The sequence below is a fragment of the Lissotriton vulgaris genome, chromosome 10 (genome assembly GCF_964263255.1).
Source record: "Lissotriton vulgaris chromosome 10, aLisVul1.2, whole genome shotgun sequence".
Lineage (NCBI taxonomy): Eukaryota > Metazoa > Chordata > Amphibia > Caudata > Salamandridae > Lissotriton > Lissotriton vulgaris.
Window position 1 is genome coordinate 229309777 of NC_141698.1, and position 27594 is coordinate 229337370.

The following is a 27594-nucleotide window of genomic DNA, read 5'->3' on the forward strand; positions in this document are numbered from 1 at the left end:
AGATCATCCAGATGCTGACTATGCAACATCCATTATAAGTGTTTACACCGCGTTTACTACACCCTGGCCAAATGCGTAGACACAAATTGCGCGATAGTGACAATTGCAATCGGTGTGGTATGGCGGGGCAAATTTCCTACACCTTGCCAGAGATTGTAGCATTATACATGCCTACTGGCGTCAAGTGCTTGCGGCACTGGAACAGATAACTTCATTGCAGCTCCCGTTCTCCCCTCTGCCGGCCTTGTTCGGCTACATGAAGAATCTGGCTGTAGCGCACCGGAAATTTGTGTCCTTGAGCCTCCTCTTGGCTAAAAGAAGAAAAGCCTGTAGATGGGGTCTGGGCAGGGTGCCCAAATTTAAGGAATGGATCCGCAACATGTTATTTTGGCAGGAACAAACATTCACATACGCAGATCTCCCACCTCCCACTTCACGCCCGCAAGACTTTGGGAGCTTTTAAGACATATTTGCTCAAGCATCCCATTTACGCCGCTGGAACTGCCCAAGTCCCAGAGGCTGGAGGGTGTTGACTGACCCCCAGTCCACATATATGTGTTGCCTACCTGCTTTAAGCAGAAATTATGGCCTCCGCTTGCACAGCTATGTCCCCTGGTGATAGTAGTGACCTCCCACATATGAACTTGGCTGCAATGATTCTTACTCTTAATGTTGATATACACTATGCTCTGGAATTATCTACAGATGTCATTTTATTTCTCTTCTTTTGTTGTTTTTTTCTTTGCAAATCATGTTTCTACCTGCACATAATCCATGCTGTACTGGCTATATGTTTTCATAACATTTTAATAAAGATTGGAAAAAAAGGATACATGAGTGGGTGAAAGGATGGGTGACTGGATGAAAGGATAGGTTGGTGGGTGGATATATGAAAGGATATGATGGGGTTTGAAAGGATGGGTGAAAGGATGCATGGGTGTGTGAAAAGATACATGGGTGAATGAATGGGTGAAAGTATACATTGGTGGCTTAAAGTGTGGATGGATGAATGGACGGATTGATGAAAGGATAAGTGAAATGATAAATGAATGGATAGGTCAAAGAATGATTGATGGATGAAATACTGAATGGAAGACAGAATATATAAGGGTGAAATGAGGGATATCAGCGGGTTGATGGAAACGTGAAAGGATGACTGCACAGAAGTGACAAGGGAGCTCTTCTGGAGAGGGTGGGGCTCACTTGCTTCACTTGCTTGGTGCTATCGGAACTTTGGTTCAAATTGGGGGTACCTTCATGGTCTAGCTACTCCTTTGTCCGTGTTTAATTCACTAGTTGGTTGTGACCTCTGCTCTTAGACAAGGAACTTTACTTGACCTAATGGTGAGAGATTGTTTCCAAAGCAACACAAGTCGCATAAGTTCCATCCCCTAAAGCGCTCTTGTGACCCTTTCCCTGGGCCATAACAAATGGATCTGTTTGCTACTGAAGTAAGTTTAAAGAAGGGATTTCTCTTGGACTTACACCAAAACAAATGTATGACCAAATATGCAATCAACCACACTCGTCACCCAATGTATAACATTATCTCACCCATGCAGGTGCATCCACACAAATAAAGCCATACCTCTGGACCCAGAAAGCAACTATATATTATACAAGGATAGAGAGCTCAAGTAACACAGTCAGTTTTTATTAAAAACAATTTAAAATAATGACAGGGTCATTCTTTGCATAAATTTACACATACAGAACTTTAAAAACATCATGAGAGACAAAGAAAAAATTGTGAAATATTTAAATTCATCAAATAAAGGTTACTCCCAACAGGAAACAAGTATATAAACACCATCAATCTATTCACTCATTAGTTATATTGGATGTGAGGCTGTTCCTGGATGTAACCCAATGTGAAAGTAAAGGCATCAATGCGTTTCGGTGGTATTGAGTTATTGATTTACCACCTTCCTCAGGACATGTTTAATGCTTGTCTCTCTTTCAACAATTTAAGATGAAAATAGACGTTAAATGTGTTTGAAAAGGGGATGACGGTTTTTGAGCAATCCTTCCATGATCTTTAAAACATGTATATGATCTGTTTTAGATCCACCGTTTCTCCACCCAATCGGTGAATGTAATCCTATGTTAGTTTGTGTATACACATATATATTGCTGGAGATCCGACCTTCAAATGGCAATCCAAATAAAGGAACTGGATATACATTATCCGATATTGAATTCCAAAACAAGGGCACACGGGATTCACCTTTAGTTATGGTGAAATTCGATAACTGCGTGTCTGTCGGTCGTCTCTTGGCGTCTCATCTAATGGCTGGAACCAACTCTTGCTACTGAAGTAAAACATGTCTTGGAGCCTTGAGATTTCATGTTCCCTGAGGTTACCCGCAACACTTCTGTAGCTCTGTTCTGGTGAACTTCATGTGTAAAACGTGGTTTGGAAAGTGAGAGTGGGGTTATTCCATACTGCAGCTGCTGAACATGGCGAGGCGCGGCCCATGCAGGTAAGAGCGGTGGCGTGAGGTGTAGGGAAGTCGACATACGACGACGAGGGAAACCTAAATAAAAAAAGAAAACTTTTTTTATTTAAGTTTCCCTAGTCGTCGTAGGTTGTGGGTCAGCTGCTGCAAATACTTGATTTATTTATTTATTTTATTTATAAAGTTTTATATAGCGTTGGCTAGACCTCTGGGTATCAGAGCGCTTTACAAACACAAGGAAAAGTCGCACTACATCACAGGACATGAGGATGTATAAATATATAAGGAAAGACATCACACTTAAATATACAGTGAAGGAGTGAAAAACGCAGGTGGTTGCAACAGTCAGATATTCCCCATCATTGAAAGTCAGAATGAGAGGGGGGTCCATTAGTCTATTGATGCCTAGGTTGGCTGGCTTGGTCAGAGAAATATTGGTTGAGGGGCAGGAGTTTCAGGTCTTTTTTAAAGCACTGGAAGGAGGGGTCTTGATGACATGGTGCATGTGGCCTAAAACCATAGTTCCAGCATAAGCTGAAGGAAATCAAATTGGGGGAAAAGAGAGCATAAAAGACTTTGAAAATGTGGGGATGCCGGGGCAAGGCCTATGTTAGGAATTGAATGAGCACGAGAAAAGCAGGTTCTGATCCACACTGTTCTGCAGAAGAAAGGGAACTGTCAAAGGCATGCTTACAAACGTGAAAGGGGGTCTGCATAAACGGTGGATCTGTGAATGATACGTTTGTGCTTGCACAAAACCATCATTCACAGCTCAGATTAACAGCTATACCAGCACCCATTTCACCAATCTGTGACAGTGTACCTGTTGAGAACATTAAAAGGATATGATGTAAGACTGCTGTTGTACTAGTTCGTTCCTGATTTATCATATCTGGAGGTCAGTGTGATGAAGGCTCCCATGGTATGTGTTCACATAAGACATGGCCAATGTTTGTTCTGTTTTTTTATTTGTATTATTATTTTGCAATAACAATATTACAGATAAGTGCACCCCTTCCCGATTCCCACCCCAAGCCCCCAATTTGAATACATCAGTGCAAGGATTGCTCCCAGTACAGGCAGTGTTGCTTAGTCCTGAATAAGTGCACCATCGACCCCATATCTTACCATGCTTATGCAGGCAACCCCTAGTCCACTGTCAGGGGTCCCAATGGGAAGGAGCTGTTTTATGGAGTCCTGCCGGGGAAATGAGGGTTCAGACACTTTATGTCTCTTTGATGTTCCTTTTATTGCAAACAAAGGTAATGGCCATCCGGTTTTCAGGGGGGACTCCTGGTGTCACCTGTGCTTGGAGGATATTGCTGGAGCTCCCAGGTCTTTGTCGTTGGTTCATGAGTCCAAGAAGAAACAAAACAACAAACAACAACAACAAAAAATACATGGGTCAGTGGGATGGCCGAGACACTCTTGAACACAAGGAAGGGGGGTGTGAGGGTTTTACCAAATACCGTCACCTTGTGCACCCCCTTTTGAGTAGAGAAAGCGGTGTCCTCCCTCTAAGAACTTCCCTTCCCCACCCAGTGTTTAGAGAACCCCCGTATTCGGGCCCGTACCTGGTTCAGCCACGCTCCTCCTGGAGAGTGGCGGGGTGACGCGTGATTTCGTTGGCCTCCAGGCTTTTCCTTCTCCTCCGGGATGTTCAATTCGCCTCCCTGGTCTTCAGTTGTCCCAAGTCTCGTCCGCTCGCCTGCCGTGTTTTCCACTCCTTCGCGCTCCCTCATTCTCTTCCTCGGATCTGCATCCTCTTCTGCCTTCTCCACGGCGTCGTCCACTGATAGGATAGTAGGGGATGACTTCACCCCATGGAACTCTTCCTGGATACGTTGCTATGGGTTAAAGGGGCACTCCGCCGCCGGCACAGGGAGCATCAGGATGTCAGTTTCACCATTGCTCTCTCGCCATCCGGTAAATGGGATCTTCTAGTTTGCAATACCAATCCATTTCCAGGTGCAAGCCGGACACTTTGGGGGTGGGGGGTGTGTTGCAGTCCAATGAGGTGCTGTGTCTCAGTTAGCGAGCAATGTACCCATGCCCACCAAAGCGCTCTCTCCTCTGGGTCCTCCGAATTCCTCCAAAATTTCCAGCAGTGCCAATTTAGGGCAAAGTTCCACTGGCCTCTCCAGTACTTCTGTCAAAACCTCGCTCACAGCTGACCATACTGTACAATAATGGGACACGACCACACCACATGATAAAAAGTCTATGTCCAGAGCAGAACAACCATTACACTGCGAGGTAGGTCTCTTGCCCACCTCAAGAGGTGCATTGGAGTGAGGTATGTGGCATGCAGGTAATGCAGCTGGATACGCTGCAGGCGTGAGGAGATGGCAAGTACCCGGGGGACCATATGTACATCCCTCAAGGCTGTATCAACTAAGGGGCCTACCCATTCTTCCCACTTTATTGTTTGAGGAGGTCAAATTTGTTGGGGAAATTAAAGACCAATGTTTATCAAATCCCTCCTTTACCTAGTGGGACCTTGAAGCAGTTTGCCCTCAAGCGCGTTAAATTCGGGAGGATTCTGAACTTCCTCTTGATAGGAGGGGAGTACTTGTCGCAGCTGTAAGTACTTGTGAAACTGTATAGTGAAAAGTGAGAACCGTGCCTGTAAGTTTTGGAATGTTTTAATGGATGTTCCCTCCCACTCATCGCCCAGGTAAGTAATAACATAGCCATCAAGGTGTGACATCTGGGCGCGTTGTCACCCTCCTTACTGGCATCTTTTGTGTGATTTACTGTTCCCACCGCAGTAGTTTCAGCTCCATGCATCATGTGAAGAACACCACCATGGTAGGCTCTGGGAGGAAACGGGAGAAGCCCCCCTTAGAATAAGTGATGGACACTATTCAGATCCAGCAGGGAAAGTTCCAGCTGATAAGCCGGGTCCCCCCAGCCTCTGTTTATCCAGTCCTTTAATAACTAGCAGTTGAAAAACCCAATAGTACACCCAAATATCAGCCATGTCCATGCTTTCATTGAAGCTTGTCTGGCAACATTTGTCCCAAGCAATATCGGGGGGGGGTTATACCCAAAAGAAGGATCCAATGATGGCTTCAAGGTCCTAGAACCACGTTGCTGGAATCTGATGTGGAACATTTAGTATGACATACAAAAATTGTGGTAAAAATCATCAATTTAAATAAGGCCACTGTAACAAGGACCAGAAGGGGAGGCGTTCCCAGGACTTAAAATCTTGTTTCATCTTAGTCAGTAATGGGGGGAGGTTAAGAGACCAGTTCAGGGCGAGTTCCACCATGACATGCATGCCATGATAACCAAAACTACCACGTTTGATTGGGATATGTGTTTGCCAGTGCATAGTTTCCGCCCTCCTCCTATGCGCGATTAGGAGTGACTTTGCCCATTTGGTTTGTAGGCCGGGTGCCTCCCCATAGAGGGACAAGATTTTCATCACTCACTGACCGGAGTCCTGTGGGCTTGTTAAGTAAAGAAGGACATCATCTGTGTAGAGTGATATTCTATTCTCCTCTCTGTCTCGTCAATGCCAGACCCATATCTTTGCATCACATCTAATTAGTCTTGGGAGGGGCTCAATCAGAAGCGCAAAAATCAATGGGGACAAGGGGCACCCTTGCCTAGTTCTCCTGCAAATGGGGAAACGATTGGCTAGAGTTCCATTTACTTGCACCTGCGCATAAGGGAAAGAGTATAGTAGTTGGAAACAGCACACAAATTTCGGGCCGAAGCCCATACGCTGCAATGCTTGGACCCGAAATACCCAACTGACTGAATAGAAGGCCTTCTCAAAATGAATAAGTGGGAGGGCATATGATTCTTGGATCTCAGTGTGCTGGGCAAGTGCCATATGTAGTCATCCGATACAGTGCCTCCTACTGTGGCATGGGCTTGTTGTAAATGAATCTCGGACCCTAGTATAAATTTCCCGATTCATGCCCTTATATAGGTATATTTTAACAATACCTTATATAGGCATAGAAATCATTACCATATTTGGCCTAAACCATACAACCCAAATACGGCATGGATACTTCCACTAAGCTCCAAGAATTACCAACGTTTTCTTGGAAAAACCCGCCTTCAGCAGCCCGGGACTTCCCCCTGCTTGAATATTAAGTTCTCCTAGAACTCCCGGCGTTTTCCAAGAAATGAGCCTTTGAGTGGCGTTATTAAGTCCAAACATGGGTCAAACTCGGCACCTTCAAAGTATAAATATGCCTTGATTTGCCTAAACAAACACACGGTGGTTTGGAGCAGATCGACTATCTACTTGCCCGACGCCTAGCATCAGCAAGTGCCGAAGGAAGCCGACCCTCCAGCAGATGCACTGATAGACTCTGTCATTTCTCCTGCTGAGAAATCCAGCTCCAGTGTTTCCAGGCTACCCTTGCGGGTATCTGGAAAATCGAGTCCCGAGAACGAGATACAAGACCTCCTTCATTCTAGAACCAAAGGTACGGAGCTAATCAGACCTCTTTGAGAATTATTGGAATCAGATTCCTGGCAGAGAACTCCTAAAACTTAAGCTAATCCTCTTATACTTCCTCCCTCGTACTAGACATAGGTTAGGTAGGCGTATTTAGAAGCACCAGTTCAGTACTTTTAGTCATCCTTTTATCACTGTAGGTATTTTATGTATTTTAAACATGTTATGCACTTTATGGCTTAGAAACCATATCATGCTTTTACAGTACTACTTTATAATACTGTTCGTATTATATGCATTGTACTTCATAGTAAGCTTTACTATTGTAGCAGTTCATTTTCAATGCTTGAGAAAGAAGACTGAGACTAGAAAAAATGGTTAGGGGTTCTGCCCACCTCACCCTCCCGTACCTGAGCAGGAGACATCCACGGATGAAAGAAGTAGAAAAAAATGGTACTGAAGGGATCAATCCACTTTTATTTCTCAAACAAGAAACAATTAATTTTCTTGTGAATAGTAAATTAAATCAAAGAAACGTATCCATAAATTCATATATACATATATGGGCGGGCAGCCAGAGAGGCACAACAGAACACATTATATATACATCACATCACATGTACATTCTATACAAATTTACAACATATATAGTATCAAAAACACTTTTATGTACCCTAAGGAAAAGAATTATATATATATGAAAAAATTATATATATATATACACCAATTTACAAATGTATCTCCTCTTACGATCTAACGGAGTATACAAACAAGGTAGTCCCAACAGACAGGCACCAGGGGGTTAACACATATACCCAACCTATATTTGTGTAGGTGCATCAATGAATAAATCAAAATTTTTATTATATTGAACTAAGGGACTCCGTTCAAAGCCAAAGGTGTTGACGCAGTCGCGGTCGCGTTTCAGCTAGATGATATAGGCTTCATCAGGACATGGGTACTCTCATATGCACGGCCCTGTCCAAATCTGGGGCAAAAGTACTCGGTCAACCCACAGCCAACCCAACCCAGAGGGGTGGGGTGGGTGCCACCGGCTCGGCTCAAGTCTCGAGAAATCTTAATCTCTACAGTGTGTCCGCCCAACACAATCTATAGATTCCAACTCGTAAGGTTCACAGGAATGGCTCAAGTCACACGCTCTTCCTGCAGTCTCCAAAAGTAACACTTGCGCGAGGCACCGGTGTCCGTAAGCAACGTCTTCCTCTGAGAAAGAAGACTGTTCAATAAATACCTTTTTATTGAAAACGCCCGTCTCTCTATTTCTCTTGCACCTCTGGTGAAACTACGCATGCACGATTGACTGAGTAAAATAGTTATCTATTGTTTCCGCGACTCTAGAGATTTGATTTCTTATTCTTGGGAAACAAACTTGTCATGTTTTAAGTGGTTGTCAGAAACTAATCCCTTCTTGTTTATTCGAGAAAGTTTCTAGTGACCTCTGAGCTAGCTGGCACTCACAATTAAGTCTAATATAACCGGTAGAGACCTAGTAGACCTAAGTCCTACGTCTAAGCTGCAGGATATATTATTCCAATGCGCAGAGCCTATTGGGAATATAGGAACTACACTACAGGCTAAAGCTGCATTGATAGGGTGAATCAGGTTAGGGATAGCCCGAAGGAGTATGCAGGCAAGCACTTTTGCAAGCATTTTTAGTTCAGTATTAATGACCGAGATTGGCCAACAAGAGGCACAACATTCTGGAGGACGCCCAGGTTTGTACAAAACTACCATGGTGGCTAGATCCAGTTCCTGGGTGAACCTTCCCCTGTCTACGTCTTCCAAATAGAGGTCCAACAATCGAGGTACTAGGATACCTTGATATTTGTAATAGAAGTCCACCTGAAAGCCTTCCAGCCAGGGATCTTGCTAGGATTCATCTCAGTTATTGTCTTTCCCACCTCCGACCAGTGAAAGGGGGCCATCTAGGTTTGCATTTTGGAGTAGAGACATCCATGGCAGGAAAATGTCTGCCAGGAGCGAGGAGGCGGGGGCATGTTGGGACATTGACAGAGGAGCGTACAGGGCTCAATAGTAGTCTGGAAAGGCTTCAGCAATAGCCACTGCTCTGTGGTGTGTCTCGCCTCTCCTGTCGTTAATTGTGGGAACTATCCTGGAGGGCATATCCCGATTGGCCAGCCAATAAAGTATTTTACTGGATTTGTCCCCAAATCCATAGACTCGATGGAAGGAAGCCCACCAACATTGGATGGCCTCCTCTAAAATCAGCTGCCTAAGAGAGGACCTGACCAACTCCAATTGCCTTGTGTAAATGGAAATGGGCCTGCCACACTTTGTTTTCTGGGTTGTGAGATTTGGGTTTCTAGGGCTACAGTTTGTCAATATTTCTCACGTTCTTGGGTATGGATCAGAGCTTTAGCTCAACCGTGGTTTGTGACTTTGCCCTCTTCCCACAACATGCCGGCAGAGGTGATCTAACCCTGGTATGCCACTACCTTTTCTCTGAGGCGCTCTGAATACAGTTCATCGGCTAGAAACCATGCATTCAATCGACGAAATTGATCTCCGAGTTGCCAATGGCATACCTATGTGACGATGTACTGGGAAGCGATAGGTTTTACCTCGCAGCAGAATCTCCACTGCTGAGGGAGGGAGAACACCTGCTGCCAAGAGAAACACCAGATCAAATTAAACAAGGGTTTTTGTGCGCCGTGGATGTGTGTGTGATCTCTCTCACGCGATGATGCCACACCCTTCACACATCAGATAAACTTAAAGAGATAATCCAGGATTCCACTGATTTGAAGCTGCTTATCTGGACTATCCTGGAGCTTAAAAATCACAGGGAGCTTTCTCTTACCATATTGGGAGATGGCTAGCCTTTTGACACTATCTAATAGGCCATCCAGGAGAGTATGGAAACATTTACCATTTGTTCTGTGGGCATTATGGATGATGGACACAAGTGAGGTGATGTGGAAATGTCTGGTACTCAGAGGGCTGTGAATTGTATGCAAACTACATGCAACTACAACTCCCCCCCCAACGCATCTGCCATCCAACAACTACCCCAAGAACTCAACATTGTAACCAGTACTTGGGTGATTCGATGGAGAACCTCCTATTATGTCAGGGTTAAAAGTTGTTTCTGCGGGGGAGAGGAGATCTGCCGAGATCCAGCATCCGAGCCAGGTTTCCAAGAATGTATCAGACTCTCTCTCTGTTCCCTCCAGAAACCCCACAAAGCAGAGGTTATTCCATAAAGGTAAGTTTTTGGCATAGTCTGATCTGGCCTCAAGTTGTTTTTATCAAGAAGGGTCCGCTTTGAGACAGTGGCCATAAGTATGGATACTTCATCTTCCAGGATGGAGACTCAGCTTTTTCCCTCTGTAACCCGGTTTGCAACATTACAGCGGTCTTGTCTGAGTAGCGTGACATCCATTCCCACCTCTCCAATTTTCATTTTCACTGCTTCCCTCGAGGCCTGAAGAGCTTGTAGGATGGCTCAAGTTTCTGTCGATTCCGTTGTGGGGTGCCTCAGGGTCTTGTCCGAAGAAGCCCCTCCCTTTGCAACTGGCGGGGTAGTGAATCTTTCTAATTTCGCTTGGGTCTGTTATGCTCTGCCCTTGGCCTTACCCATGGTCCCAGCTGCCTCACACTCAAGACAACGCAGGAGAATTATCCACTGGGGCATCCAAGCTGCTGCATAGGAGGGCCCCAAGCCACCTCAGTGAAGCGGATGCACCATTGGGCCTGGCCTGTTTGCCACCACTGAAGAACTGCAGTGTGGGGCAGCACGAGCAACTGAGCTTTCACTCACCGAGGCACTGCTCTTTCTCCTCCCCCAAAAACTTCAAGCAGTTGGGGAAGATCTCAGGCCCAGAAAATCGTAGTTCCGTCCACGGGCTCCAGACCGCTGTCTGGCAGGACATCCTAGTGACCTCAAGGGCTTCACTGTCTGACCCGCTTGCCCCCCATGGGTGGGAATGCCAAGCATGAAGGAAGGACAGCACAAGCAGGCGGCCGATCAAACAGGGCCTTCCCGGGGTTCCAGAGGGGTTGAAGCTCGCCATACACCAGGCAGTCAGTCCTATGATCGCACTTATATGCAGCACTCTTAAGACTGCGTTATAGCAACTATTATGGATGTCAAACTTGAAAGCAAACAACAAATGCTCAGTCTACAACTGATATGTTTCAATAACCCAAAAAGTGAAGGCACACACAAAATAATGTTAATATGTTTCAAATAGCGTAAAGGGGTGTACACATCTGGCACGTTTAAGCACTGGAGGAATGCTGAACACTAAACACTTACGAAAGGGACACACTAACACAAGCAGCAGTGCAAACCTACCTGCGAAACAGAATAGTCACAGTAGAGACAACAGAAGGATAACATCCTTTGGACAGCCTAGCTAGCAGTATTGCAAAAGACACTCAAAAAGAATAGGCAGCAAAATTGTGAGCTTCCTTCATGCTTCAAACAGGCATCACCATTGAAAGCAAATCTACGCGACAGACCTGAGCAAGCAAATGAAGGATTCTATTTGCGAGGCCTCTCCACAGGCACAACAGAACAGTGTGGGCTCCAGCATGTGCGCATGTGTCTGAAACAAGGGGGATGCACCCAGAGGTGCAGCGTCCCTTAAACAGAACAGGCAGAAGGAGCTGCAGCGGTCACTCTCACAGGTACAGTATTGGCAGCGGCACAGCAAACTGCACACACTCACAAACACACGCACACACACACACGCTCACACGCTTCCCCGCATTGACAGGCACCAATCAAGCTCCGTCTCAAAAGTGGCAGTTTCAGAAAATAGAGCAGAACAGCTGCACACAGCACTTGAAAGTGGAATGTGGGCCCAGCACAGGACTAAGGGCCAGATGTAGGGTCGGATTGGGATCACAATTTGGCCCGGGCACTGACGAAAAAAGTGGCCCACGTTCAAGGGGCGTGGCATACATTTAATGGGCGTGGCCTACAGTTAAGGGGCGTGGTCCACATTCAAGGGGCGTGCCCTTTCATGAAACACTATTTGGTTACTCTTTGAGGTCTAATTCGTAGAGAAATATTTAGTAAATTAAGCCTTTTAAAGCTTACAGAGCAAGTAACATTGGTAAAGACTAGGAGCACTGCAGGTCTGATAACTGAATACTTACATGCAGTCTTAACGCCCTGCACAAGGTCGTTAGATACTCTTTCCCAACCAGCTAATCATCACATAAATCAGAAATCTAGTACAAAGTCAAGGAGAAAGGGTAAGACTGGAATCTCTGGGAACAGAACATGTAATAACAAAAGTAAGAATTCACAAATGAGGAAAAGGCAGTCTGGGGTGTAAAGAATGCTGAAAAAATGTATCTGTACAATCTAGTCATAAATTTATTTCACAGCCAGCAAGTGATGTCTATATACAAAAAACACAGTTTTATTCACATCTGTTGCTGCCTTCAAGTCTGGGCCATGAGGAGACTGAGGATTACTCAATTAACCATGAAAATGATATAAAATCTGCAAAAAGGAATTCTAACCTTAACATGCTAGAAAAGTTAATTCTTCTGCACAGAGAAAGAAGTGCCAAGTTTGCAAATTTGGCTTAGGCCTCGAACAAGGCCTAGCATAAAATGAGGCTAAACAGCTCTCTTTTGAGAAATCACATTACACAAAGTCTTAGACATATCCTGAAATCAACACACAAACATGTTGCCACATTCTGGCCTAGGACCTAAAATAGAGTGCAGTCAGACCTACACACTACAAACAAAAACTAACCAAAACTTACTAATTAATATTTTTGGAATACAGAGAAATATGCCCCTTGTCTGCATTTTGAATGAGGCCTTTAAAATAAAGTTACATTATTAACTGGCACACAAATGAATCAGTAAATTGTGCAAAGAAATGGTAAACAAAATGGTTCCTACCGGTTCCTTCTTGCTTCAGAGGAAGGGATCGGCTAGCAACACATTGCATTTCTGGGTGCTGGATGTGGCAAGTCAAGTAAACCTTTGAGGAAGACCTACTGCACTGAGTCTAGTGCAGTATTTTCTGGATTCGGTGGGATGACAATTGAGGCACACTCGATGTAGCTTTGAGTACTGCTTTACTCAGCCTACTTTGGTCAGCCCTGTGGAGAGTGGGATGCCAAGGGGATTAGATGGCCCCTCTTGAGTTAGAGCTTGGCAGTGTGGTGCATCTGGTTACAAGAGTAACCAAATAGAAAAGGCAGGGTGAACACTCTGTAGTTCTGTATGGGAGTGTCAGGACTTGGGTGACCAACTGGCATGGGTGCAAATTCAGGATGGGGAGTGTAAAAATTCAGGACAAAGGGTTAAAATTCAGAACAAACCTTCTGGACAAAAGGTACGTTTTACAGACCCATCAGAGGAAGTTGCGCATTATTATGTAAGTAAGTAAATAGACAACCATTTAAGCACTAGTCATTCATTTCATTTATAAACTGTATTCGATTGTTATAAAAACATCATAAAAGTATACAGTTAAAAGACAAATCACATATAGTATTACACAGGGAAAGTACATATCACGTCATTACTAGAAATCGATAAACATAGACTGGCAGCAGTGGATTAAAATGAGTGTATAACTAGAAAACCATACTTTTTCTTGCGCTAATAGATTTTAGAATGAAGGTTGCAGTTAAGAAACATAAGTCCGGACTAGCAAGTGAGAATAAGAGTTTCTTAGCATTTACCGTAGAAGACACAGAATATTTTTTAAACAGAGGTTTAAGATAAAAATACGTAGGGATTTATACAGGGGACAAATTAACAGAAAGTGCAAAGTACTTTGTTTGGTTAACCCATCACATGGACAAGGAGTTGAAAATGCCACCAGGTTATGTACAATACTAAGTCTAAATCTGGAGAGGACAAATTGATGGGATCGTCTACAAAGAACTTTAAGATAGGTAGGTAGCCCAAAACCTTCATTTATAGGGGAGGAATAAAAAGCGTGGGTTGAATAGTCTCTTGTGTCAAATTTACGCTTATTGGATTTCACCCTCATAAATTCATCTTTGACCTCCTGTTTAGATAAAGTAATTACACTTGCAGGATCATTACATACGTCCATATCAAGAAGTTCACTATAGGTAGTAAACACATACTTTAACCAGGGGATATTATGGACTTTTTCTAAATGCAGACAATCTTTGATGATTTCTTTAGTAAAGCTTGTTTCGTCCTTCTTCCAAATAGATCTCCATGCCAGCAAAGGTCTCAGTCCAATTAAATCGGCTATATAGTCCAACCCCAGTTCTTTGTGGGTGAGGTCGGTGGATGCCGAAGGTGGAAGGCAAAGTAATTGTTTTAAAAATAAATTTTCCAAAATTTGGAGGTCCCTTGGGGACCAGTGCCCCCATACCCCTAAACCGTAAAGAGCTATTGAAGCGCATCTGTGTTTATAAATATTTAACATCTCTGGGATCCGTCGACAACCCAGTTTGGTGGCAAAACGGAAAACACCTAGGGTAGGCTTCCCCATCCTTGCTTTCACGTTAATTTGCTCTGGGGTCCATGACCCACCTTTATTAAAGGTGATGCCCAGGTAGCAGAAATTATCCACAACCTCAATTCGGTTTTCTTTAAAATAAAAAGGTTTGAGATGATTTACCTTTTTGCCACATGCCATAATGAATGTTTTTGAGTTGTTAATTTTAAGTTTCTTTCCCTGTATAAATTCGTAAAAACAGTTCATGAGCCTCTGGAGGCCAATCGGTGTTCTAGATAATAGAACAGTATCGTCTGCGTATAGCAGCACTGGGATAAATTGGCCTCCAGCCTGCGGTGCATCTGCTTGGACATATTTTAGCTCCTTCTCCATAGAATTAATAAAGAGGGAGAAAAGCAATGGGGCCAGGACACACCCCTGCCTAATACCTGATTTAACTTTGATCTTATTTGTACATTCCCCTTTTGGGCCATATCGAATCTGGGCTGATAGATTGGAATAGAGTCTTGCTAAGAAGTGGATAATAGCAGGAGGTGTGCCCATATCAAGTAGCGTTGTCCACAGCAGGGAGTGGTCCACCAGGTCGAAGGCGCTAGAGAGGTCCGCAAAGCATAGGAACAAGGAGCCTGATTTAGCCTTAGTGTATTTCCCTATTAGGAGGTTTAGGTTAATACACTGTTCAATTGTGCCGAGGCCCTTTCTAAAGCCATATTGGGATTGAGCAAGAATGTTATTACTTTCGGCCCACTCTTCTAGGCGTATCAATAGGACCCTGCTCATGATTTTAAGAGAGGAATCCAGAAGGAAGATAGGGCGGTAGTTTTTTGCCTCTCCTCTATCTCCCTTCTTGTAGATTGGGATAATTATGGATTCACTCCACGTTGCCGGAGTATTGCGGTCGACAGCAGCATTGAAAACTTGGGTCAATAATGGACTCCATAGGGCCAGATCGTATTTATAAAGGTCAATCGGGACCCCATCGGGTCCTGGGGCCTTCCCCCCTTTGCTGGAGTTAATAGCCATGTCGACTTCATGGAGGGTAACTCCCAATGACTGAGATGAAGTAAAGGGATTATTGCAGGTGTTATCTTTGGTCTCCCTATTTGGGTCGAAAATTCCAGTAAAGTGTAAAACCCAACTATCTTCACTTACTTGAGCAGTAAGGACTGGGAATTCTTCCTTCTGGAGGAATGGGCTATTGATTGTACTCCAAAACAGTTTGCTATCCCGAAGGGTTGCGGCTTTATCCAGATTGTCCCAGGCTTGTTCTCTGAGTTCCTGTTTCCTACGCTTTAATTCTATGTTATATTTGGCCCTCAGAGTTTTAACCACTTCTCTGTCTCTTGGGAGATTGGATAGGGCCTTCTTAAGGGTTTTTAGCGCCTTGGTACATGCTTGGTCAAACCAGCCTAACTTTTCTCATTTAGTTATAATTTTAATATTAGTGAGAGTTTTTTTAATTATGATTCCAAGTTTCTCAAAATCCTTTATGGTATTTACAGGAGGTACATTGATTTCGAGACAGCGGAGTATCACTTTGGTGCCGGCCATCACGGCTGTACGGTGTAGTTTCTCCGAGTTTTCTATACACCACTTAATCCGTGTCCCATTTTGCCTACTTGGGATAATGTCATCTATTACCCTACCGGAAAAAACATTTCTAGGGCCCCATATCAGAATTGACATTGTTAAAGCATTATGGTCACTCATGCAACAGTCCACGATGATCGGCACTGTACAAAACGGTACAATTGCTGTTGAAATCAACAAATAATCAATAACGGAGGCTGTGTCCCTCCCAATAAAGGTAGGAGCGATGTTGCCCTCTTTGTCGGGGGTAGGTTGGTGGATAACCAGGTCATATTTTAATAGGAGATTGTTAGGAGAGACCCCATAGGGGGAGTGTAGAAAATGTGCTAAGTTCTCCCCGTATCTCCATCGAACCCACATACTGAGGTATAAGAGTGCGAGCAAGTTCTAATATTAAAATCACCCCCCCATATAATGTCATAAGGTTTAAGTGACTTATTGCTAATTTTATTCAGGGCAACTTCTAGTTCATCCACAACAGAGGTACTGGTGGGATCAAAGGTGTTATTATAGTGGTTGATCAGTAGAATGTTGTTCCTGCCCCTTTTAGCTTCTAATTCCAAAATTTGTGAATGGGAGCCAACTGTAAGGCAGGATCTTACATATACAGGGAAGTGCACAGACAATAATATAAGCAAGCCACCTTTTGCCCTCCCCATAACAGATTCTTGGGCATGACAATTATAAGAAACAAAACCGTCATAATGAATGTCTGTAGTAGACCATGTTTCCTGTAGGCATAGGATGTCAAAGCCTAGGATAAATTCCTTCCACCCCAAAGCTGAGACTCTCTGTCTCCACCCAGCTATATTCCAGCTCGCCATAGAATAGCCTTGTTGACTGGGGATCAGCGCCTGCTCTATGGGAGTAGTGCTGATAGTGATGGATGTGTTTATGTTTCCCATATGCGAAGGACCCAAAGGTAACGGTATAGGTTGGACTTCCATCGGCTCAGCTAGAATCAAGGAAATCATATCTGATATAGAAGGGGTTACCATACATCCCTCTAGAGACGGTGTAACTTTAGCCAGGACTTCACCATTTTTAATCAAGTTGGCCGACTCAGAGGGGCGTGGTAGAACTTTAGCCAGGACTTCGCCATTTTTAATCAAGTTGGCCGATTCAGAGGGGGGTGGTACAGGGGTGTGAACTATAGGTAGTCAGTAACTCCCTCTAGACCTTCTAGGCAGCTATACCGATTGCAGTCCCAGAAAGGATTTTGCGGTGGCAGAATTTGGGGTAATTTGGGAGGTCTAGAGTCATATATTCTTTGCATACCCCTACGTTCTACTCTAGTCCAATCATTTCTTCCAGAGTAATAGGTGGCATTATTGGGTGGGAAAAAGAAAGAAACTGGGAGGGTTTGAATAGTAGAATCAAATGACCTGTTGAAACCCGCACATATATGGGATACGGTACGGGGGTCTCTAAAACTTACAGTGATACAGTCTCCATTAATGGATTTTGGTGTCTTACCAATCCATGGCACCCTCCTTACCATAATGATTTCATTATGCAAGTGTGCCGGTAAGGGTCTATTACAGTTAAGCCATTTAATAATTTTACTTTTCAGGGAGCTAAAGGTTTCAGTTTCCCCCTTTTCTAATGGGGGTGCTCCTGCTAAAACTACCATAAACCGGTTAGCTTCCGGCGGGAGATCTGGCCGTCGTAATCTAGGGGTTTTAAATTCTTTAATTGGGGATCCATGGGTCTCAATGGTCGTTGGTCCAGGAGGGTTGTGCAGGCTTGGTTGGGTGTCTACAGAGTGCTGGGGAACAACTGGGATGGCTGTGTTAGGGACTGAGTGAACAGGTTGGGAACTAACTATAGTGGAGACAAGGGGTTGGCTCACAGTAATAGGATAGGGAACTGAGAGGATGGGGGCACTGGGAGGGGGGCATGAACTATTGGGCTTGGTGGAATTAGCGAGGATAATGGCTGTGGTTTTCTCAATGTTAGATATTCTAAAGTCCAACCTATCTAACTTGGCCTCTAGTGGAAATACTATTGACTTAAATAAGGCAGCAATCCTATCCATGGAAATCTCATAACTGAGGGTGCTCGCTTCTTGGGTGGTATTAGACGATACCGGGTCACTTAATAATTTAGCTGATTTGGGAGCCCTTCCAGTATTTTTACCTTTTTTGTTATATTGTCTTTTCCATTTCCTTATGGCACCTTCTTTCTCCCCCTGAGTGTTAGAATAGATAGTACTCTCTTCAGTTACAGAGATGAGGGAGACGTTATTGCTATCAGGGACATGGCTAATTTCCGCTACAGTAGCAGATGTATTTGCCGCAGTAGCGGAGTCAGCTCTTGGCGGGAGGACTACCTCCACAAGGGTAAAATTATCACTAGGTCTTTCCGGTGTTATGGCGTTGGCCAATGGACCCATAGATGATCGTTTTAGTGACATTAGTTCTTTTGATAGCTGTTTCACCAAAGTGATGATTTCTTTGTCAATAATGTTATTTGCCCTAGTAAGGAATTTTTCCATACCTCCGGCGGCAGAAGAAGATCCACCCGCCATCAGGGATTTACTCCTTGTTTCACGTCCTACCATAGTCCAGATAGCAGGTGGAAACCAAAGTCTTAGGGGGTGGTAGAAAAGGCAGGGTGAACACTCTGTAGTTCTGTATGGGAGTGTCAGGACTTGGGTGACCAACTGGCATGGGTGCAAATTCAGGATGGGGAGTGTAAAAATTCAGGACAAAGGGTTAAAATTCAGAACAAACCTTCTGGACAAAAGGTACGTTTTACAGACCCATCAGAGGAGGTTGCGCGTTATTATGTAAGTAAGTAAATAGACAACCATTTAAGCACTAGTCAAAATAAGTTTATATCAGGTTGAACCAATCGTGTACTTCACGGTTTTTCAGTATGCACGCAGCTTTGATCAACTGTGCAGGTCTTTTTGTGATATTTCATATGATAATAATCTATATATATGGTTACAGCACTGGGTTGTCCAGTCTGATATTTTGTTTACAATTCATGGTTCTGAGCAGGCATGTTTGGTGAGAGAAATGGTCAGGAAGATCTGCTTGGATAGTCATTGTGAGATGTAAAGTGGCAAACATAAGATGCCGCTAATCCAGATCCAAACATATTCAACAATTTGCAAACCTATCCATCATGTATTCTTCTATCCATCATTTCACTCATCCATCCCTCCATCCACCCTTTTACTCATCCACCCATTATCCACCCATTCATCCACTCTTCCACCCATCCATCCATTCACTCATCCATCCATTTACCCTTTCACCCATCCAGCCACCCTTTCACTTACTCATCCATCCACCCAGTCACTCACCCTTAGACACATTCACCCTTTCAGTCATCCACACATCCATCCTCACTCTTTCTCTCCATCAACCCTTTCACCCAATCCATCTCTTCACTCATCCATCTAGCCATTTGCCCTCTCACCCATCCAGCCATCCTTTCACTTTCTTATCCATCCACCCAGTCACTTATCCTTCCACCTATTCACCCTTTCAGCCATCCATTCTCCCTTTCTCTCTCCATCGACCCTTTCACTTAGCCATCCATCCTTCCTTCCATCCACCCAACTATACATCTACTCATCCACTCATGCATCCATCCATTGACCCTATCACTCATCCATCCTTTCAATCATCCATCCATCTTTTCTCTCATCCATCCTTTCACTCCTTCACTCATCTATCCAATCTTTTGCCCATGTACCCTCCCTTTCACTCACTCATCCATCCTTACGGCCACCCTTTCACACATCTGTTCATCCATTCACACTTTCACTTATCAATTAATCAATCCATCCATCATTTCACTCATCTATCCACCCATTCTCTCTCATCATCCATCCATTCACCCTTTCATTCATCCATTCACCCTTTCACTGATCCATCCAGCCATCCCTTCACTTACTCTCTCACCCACCTTTTCACAATAATTGTGAGCTGAGCCTTTCTACGCAGAGTTGCAGACAGAAGAGACTCATCAGGAACTCACCCCTCGCTGTAGTTCCTAAAGCAAAGGGAGGCGTTCAAGATGCCCCTGCACATAGTCAATCTGAAACCTTGAAAGTCATGAGTCATGCATGATGCACAGTGCCAGGCCCTGAGGTGTCTGTGACATGGTGTTGTTTCCAGGGCTTTAAGTGGGATGACAAAACTGAGGGGTCTCTCCAAAGGGGGTGTTCAATGTAATTATGGGCGTAGCCTAAAACACCTAAGCTACAAATCTGTGCTTAGCATAGTGTGCCGCCCGACTGGTATTTTGCTGCTTCTCTCATTGCGTTCAGATATATAATACAGCAAGTAATGTTACACCTACAACAAGCCAGAACTATAGGTTTTGTCAATTGTTATTAGTTGCATAAAATAGAAAAGCTGCAACCATGACTTCCTTGAATGTAATCTTGAAAATGCAACAGTTCTAAAATGATGACACCGAGAAAGAACTATAGCCCTTTTTTTTTTTAAACTTCTCGCACGGGGGGGGGTGGGGGGCTAAGGTGAAGATTGTGCTCTTTCAAAACATCACCTGGCCCCCACAGCCAGACCCATTCTTCCTCGCCCACTGTGCCCTGAATGTGAGGGGCTGTGGGCGAGGTGTTAAGACCATCACTGTTTCCCCGGCAGCGTGGGCCCCAATGGCTCAAAAGGTCTGAGAAACACCTGGCCCCCAGGAAGGCCGATTCTTGTAAACAATCACCCCCTCCCCAGCCACCCTCAGCGTGATTGCTTTGCAGGGCAGGGGGTGCAGTAGAGGCCACAGCTGATAATCGCTGTTTGGCCTGCACAGTGAAGCGCTTTCATTTCTGTCTCTGTCTCCGTGCTGTGGGCCGGTTTTTTTCTCCCATTTCCTAGTCGACAGAGAGCAGACAGCAGAGAGCACTCTCTGTGGACTGGGAAAGGGGAGAAAAAAAACGGCCCACAGAGAGCACTGAAACAGCGGCCCTTCGGCCGATTCCCGAATGCCCGCAGTGCCAATCCGCCCCTGGCCAGATGTAGGTAGCCCAATACCGGTCGGTAATGGCCGAAATTACTGAATTGCGGCCAGTACCGACCGGTATTAGGCTATTGAGATGTATGTGGCTACATTTCAGATTCGGTAATTTACCGAATCGGTAATTTAAGGAATCGGTAAATTACCGATTCCTTAAAATACCGAATTGGTAAATTACTGAATCTGAAATGTAGGGAGCACTCAAATGAGTGCATTGCATGGTTAAGAATTCGGTATTTACCACCAACTACAAGTTGATGGTAAATATCGAAAACCTTAGAAAAAGCAAATTTGGGCTTTTTCAAAAGTGCCATGTGGCAGACATACATGCCCTTTGGGCATGTATGTGTGCCACATGGGCACCCATGGACTATTCAGGGGTGCAACAGAGTGTCAATGTGACACCCTGCCAGCCTTGAATGTGTTCCCCATTACCGAATCGCTAAATACCAATTCGGTAATTCCCATTCATTCCTATGGGCCTGGAGGCCCAAAAGAATGAATGGGAATTACTGATTCGGTATTTACCGAATCTGTACCAAATATCGCCGATTCGGTAAACTTTACCGAATACTTACCTACATACCATTTACCGATTCTGAAAAACCGAATTGGTAAAATTCGGTATTTTAGAATCGGTAAATGGAACTTACCTACATCTGGCCCTAAATGTCTTTGGGCCAGATGTAGGTAAATACTATTTACCTATTCTTAAATACCGAATTTTACTGATTCTGTATTTAAGAATAGGTAAATAGTATGTAGGTAATTTTTCTGTAAATTTTACCGAATATGTAAAATTCTGTATTTACCGAATCTGTATTTACCGATTTGGTAATTGCCATTCATTCCTATGGGCCTGGAGGCCCATAGGAATGAATGGCAATTACCGAATCGGTAAATACTGATTCAGTAAAAGGGGGAAAACATTGAAGGGTGGCAGGGTGTCACTTTGACACCCTGTTGCACCCCTCAATTGTGTATAGGTCCACATGTTGCAGACATACATGCCCTAAGGGCATGTATGTCTGCATCATGGCACTGAAGCAATTTGCATAAAATTGCTTTTTGTTTTTTTTTCGTTATTTATCACCAATTTGTAGTTGGTGGTAAATAACGAATCCTAACATGGGATAAGCACTCATTTAAGTGCTCCCTACATTAGGAATTCTGTAATTTACCGAATCGGTATTTAAGAAATCAGTAATTTACCGATTCCTTAAATTACCGATTCAGTAAATTACCGAATCCTTAATTTCGGCCCCTACATCAGAAAAGCCTATTACCAGTCGGTAACGGCTTTCCTACATCTGGTCCACTTTTTTGTCTTTTCTTGTAGGAATATGTTATTGGGTGGGACCTTGTGGAGAAAGTTGCTCTTAAATATGGCTCTTGTCTTGGCAGCTTTTGGGATGGTGGAAACCATGGGCCAGATGTAGGTAAATCCCATGTTCGAGGCATATGGGCTGCAGATGGTACATTATGAATAGATCGCCATCTGGTGTTGGGCTCGGATGATTGCACTTTGTTTTTCTCTTGGAGAGTCTTTTGTCTCTTGGTGACTCCTCCCTTAGTTGGTAGTGCGCATGGGCATCGGCTCCATCCTTAGATTGTTTTTTTCCGCCATCGGGTTCGGATGAAGATCGAGACGCTCCAGATCAACTTCAGAAGAAAGTGATTTTCGGCGCGTATTCCCTTTCCAATTCGACGGTATTGTTATTCGAACGCGTTCATTTGAATTTGAATTTAAAAACATTTATATAGCGCACTTATACCATGCGGTTTCATGGCGCTTCAAATTGCGAGGGGTGGCAAACGAGGAGAGTTTAGGCAGCAAAAGCACGAGAAAAGAGGAAGGTTTTGAGGTTTTTCCTAAATTCAGTGTAGGAGGATGTTGTGCGGAGTGCCACGGGTAAGGAGTTCCAAAATACAGGGGCCAGAACAGAAAACTTGGTGCCGCCAGCCTTTTTCTTTTTGAATCGGGGGACAGTTAAGAGGGCCAGGTGAGAGGAGCGAAGCACCCTCCCTGGGGTGTAAGGCTTGATAGCCGAGCAGATAAACTCTGGTGCAGTGCCCATTCTAGCCTGAAAGGTAAGGCACCCAAGCTTGAACAGGGCCCGCTCTTTCACCGGCAACCAGTGCAGTGCCTGCAGTAAAGGGGAGGCCCGATGATATTTAGGCAGGCCATAGATAAGTCGGGCCGCCTGATTCTGCACTAGTTGCAGTCGGTGGATGGCGTAGGCAGGCGCGCCATTGTAAATGATGTTGCCATTTCCATTCCGACGCGTTACAAATTCAAAATAGAAGAGAAAAACTTGGATCTACGTCGAAGAACAGGAGGCCTTTCTCGACGCAGTCAAGCCCGGAGTCCATGGAAAGGACTCCATTCAAAAAATGTCCAACGTGTGGTGCTAAGTTCCCACACAAGGACCTACACGAGGTGTGCAACCTCTGTCTATCGCCTGAACACGAATCCAGGGACTGCGAAGCCTGCGCAGCCTTCTCCTCCAAGCTAACGATTAGAAATCGTCGAGCTCGAAGACACGAGGTTTCCAGAATGCAGGCGGAAGCGATCCCGGAACTGTTCGGAGACGAACAAATCGAGGAAGAAGAGGACCAGTCGGGGTCGGAAGGGGACCAGTCGGAGGTTGAAGAACTCATCGAGCAACAAACCGTGAGTGACGACGTCCCCTTACCGAAAAACCGACCCCGTGCGGTAACGACCCCGCCCTCGGGCCCGGTCAAACCGCTGAAAAAAGGTTTCCGACGCCCCGCCCTCGGGCCCGGCAACGAAACCGAAACTGAAACCGAAACACTCGGACTCCCACCATGTCGGATCCGAGAAAAGGGCGACATCGACTTCGGCACCGAGGCTACATACAAAGGAGAGCTCGGTATCGAAACATTCCATGTCGAAACATAAATATGACTTATCGCCCAAGAGACACTCGATACCAAGAAAGTCGGAATCGAGCAGACATTCGGTGTCGAAAACAACAAGATCTGACGATCGAAAACAAAAGCACCTCTCGGAACCAGGACCCTCGGTACCGATTCAGGAGCAACAGACAGATCCCAAACAAAAGATCTTGTTTATTGATCCACAAACTGGGAAAGTGGTCACAAAGAAGAGAAAGAGTGAATAGTCAGAAGATAAACCTCTTCCTTCAAAAAAGAGAACAATGGGGACGAATATAACTCCTCCTGCTTCTCCTCGTCCTAGAGTAACACCCTCTTCTCCTATCCCTCACAATAGGCCAAATATTCCTACACCTTCCACACCAAGACCAGCTACACCTCAGTCAGATGTAGACAGTGATCTAGGGGAGGGAGAACCTCAAGGGGATGACGAAACTATCCCAGATGAGGAGGATCCATGGGAAAATTATGATGTAGGGTCAGATGAGGACAACGACCCAGAGCTATATCCCTCAAAGCCTTCACCACCTGATGATAACACAGGTTTTGTGCAGCTCATTAATAGGGCAGCAAAATATCACAAACTAGATATGCATACAGAACCTCAAATAGAGGATTTCTTGTTAGAGACTCTACCTAATGCACAGAGAACATCAGGTACTCTTCCTATGTTGAAGGGTCTTCTTACTCACACAGAGGAAATATTCGAAAACCCAGTGAGAGCCAGGGTGTTAAACCCAAGAATCGATAAAAAATACAAAGCGGCTCCAAAGGACCCAATATTTATTAGAGGGCATGTACCTCTAGACTCGCTGGTGGTCTCAAACGCTCGTAAAAGAGCAAACTCATTATCTACAGGAGAGGCTCCTCCACCAGATAAAGAGTCGAAGTTAATAGATGCATCAGGCAAAAGAGTAGCATCACAGGCAGCGAATAGCTGGCGTATCGCCAATGCACAAGCACTACTCGCACGTTACGACAGGGCACATTACGATGAGTTAGAGAAACTTCTCACACATCTCCCAAAAGAACATCAGAAGAAGGCAGACCAATGAATACAGGAAGGTAAAATAATAACCAATACTTCCATTAAATGTGCATTAGACGCAGCAGACACTGCAGCAAGGTCGATTAACACTAGTGTCATGCTAAGAAGGCACGCATGGCTTAGAATCTCAGGATTCAAACAAGAAGTACAAACAGCCCTACTGAACAAACCATTTGATCAGAAGACATTGTTTGGTTCAAGCACAGACGAGACATTAGAAAAAATGAAGAAAGATACGGAAACGGCTAAGTCAATGGGAGCATTGCAACAGCCAACACACAGAGGTTCCTTTCGTAGATCCACCTATAGAGGGGGCTCAAAGAACACAGGAACGAATCAGCAATCCACATCTTTCACACCAACATCACCCAGAGGTAATTCAAGAGGCAGTTACAGAGGTAACAACAATAAGGGAAGAGGCAGCGGAAATAATAACAACCGCAACGCCTCAACACCAAAACAGTGACTTCATAGAACTCCCCCCAGACCACATAACACCGGTCGGGGGACGTCTATCACAGTTCCTACCTGTCTGGGAAAACATCACGTCAGACAAGTGGGTGAGACAAATTATCCAACATGGTTATTGCCTAGAACTCACAGCTACCCCACCAAACATCCCCCCCAAACAGCGTCCAATGAGTCAAGATCATCTGACATTGTTAAGAGAAGAAGTGCTAGCACTTCTACAAAAGCGTGCAATAGAGAAGGTCCCAAAAGATCAACAGGGCACAGGAGTATACTCTCTATACTTCCTGATCCCCAAAAAGGACGGGTCCCTAAGACCAATATTAGACCTCAGACCTCTCAATGCTTACATAAATTCGGAGCACTTCCACATGGTCACGCTCCAACAAGTACTCCCTTTACTGAAGAAAGGGGACTTTCTTTCTACACTGGATCTAAAAGACGCTTACTTTCATATCCCAATTCACAAAGCCCACAGAAAATACCTAAGGTTTGTGTTAGAAGGACAACACTATCAGTTCAAAGTCCTTCCGTTCGGTGTCACAACAGCACCGAGAGTTTTCACAAAATGCCTAGCTGTGGTGGCAGCACACCTAAGAAGACAACAAATACATGTCTTCCCATACTTGGACGATTGGCTAATAAAGGCCAAGTCAAAGGAAGAATGTCTTCACAACACACAGAAGACAATTCAATTGCTGCACCACCTAGGGTTCACGGTGAACTACAAAACATCACACCTGCAACCAAACCAGATTCAGCAATACCTGGGGGCTACAGTAGACACAGAAAAGGCAATAGCATACCCCAACCCAATCAGAGTACAGACAATGGTCGGGTTAATACAAAGATTTCAACCACAACACTCACTACCAGCACGAGTGTTTATGCAACTATTAGGCATGAGGTCCTCCTGCATACTGCTAATACCACATGCCAGACTACAAATGCGCCCACTACAAGAGTGTTTAGCGACACAGTGGAATCAGGCTCAAGGTCAGATTACAGATCTGGTGTTGGTAAACGACCGGACGTATCGCTCTCTGAAGTGGTGGAACACAGAAAACATTTCCAAGGGACGGTCGTTCCTAGAGCCAATTCCACAAGTGATAATAACAGCGGACGCATCGCTCTCCGGATGGGGAGCGCATATGGACAGATACACAGTACAGGGGAAGTGGAGTGTGCAGCCAAAGAAACTGCACATCAACTACCTAGAACTATTAGCAATATTTCTAGCACTAAAAGCTTTCCAAATGCAAATAACAGGCAAAGCAATCCTGATCAGAACAGACAACATGACTGCAATGTATTATATTCAAAAACAGGGGGGGACACACTCTCTCCAACTGTCCAGACTAGCACAGGACATATGGAGATGGGCCATTCCTCAAAAGATCTACCTGTTAGCGGAACACCTACCAGGAGTTCAAAATCAAATAGCAGACATCCTAAGCAGACAGTCGGAACAAGTACACGAATGGGAGCTGCACGACCAAATACTACAGCCATTCTTCCAAAAATGGGGGCAACCAGAGATAGATCTGTTTGCCAATCATCAGAACGCAAAATGCAAAGAATTCGCATCCAGGTACCCACACCAAAGGTCCCAGGGCAATGCACTGTGGATAAATTGGTCCAACAGATTTGCTTACGCGTTCCCTCCTCTACCACTAATTCCATTACTGGTTCGGAAACTGCAGCAACATTCAATGACAATGATACTAGTGGCACCCACGTGGGCAAGACAGCCGTGGTTCACCACGCTGCTACAACTCTCACAAGTACCACATCAAAAGCTAAGGTTATTACCCATGCATCTTACACTGAACCATGGAGAAATAATGCACCCAGATCCCAAACAACTGAACCTAGCGATCTGGCTCCTGAGGTCATAGAGTTTGGGTATTTAGATTTACCACCAGAATGCATGGAAATCATTAAACAAGCAAGACGTCCTACCACCAGAGCATGCTATGCAGCAAAATGGAAGAGGTTTGCTATACACTGTAACAGTAAGCACATCAACCCTCTGGACGCATCCACTAAACAAATCATTTGCTATTTATTACACTTACAGCAATGTAACCTAGCATATACCTCTATCAGAGTTCATCTCGCAGCCATAGCGGCGTACCTACAAAACAGGCAACATCTGTCACTGTTTAAAGTACCAGCAATTAAAGCTTTCATGGAAGGACTCAAAAGAGTCATTCCACCAAGAAGA

The 27594-nt window shown here is 44.6% G+C and overlaps 1 protein-coding gene and 1 long non-coding RNA gene across 4 annotated transcripts in view; both read left to right on the top strand.

Moving 5' to 3' along the window:
• SLC4A2 (solute carrier family 4 member 2) overlaps positions 1-27594 on the top strand; it is a 1480655-nt gene that overhangs the window by 535246 nt on the left and 917815 nt on the right. The window lies entirely within an intron of this gene.
• Positions 11762-18896, top strand: LOC147685014 (uncharacterized). Its single transcript, XR_015300750.1, has 2 exons — positions 11762-13104; positions 18553-18896. It is a non-coding gene; the product is annotated as an uncharacterized LOC147685014 (long non-coding RNA).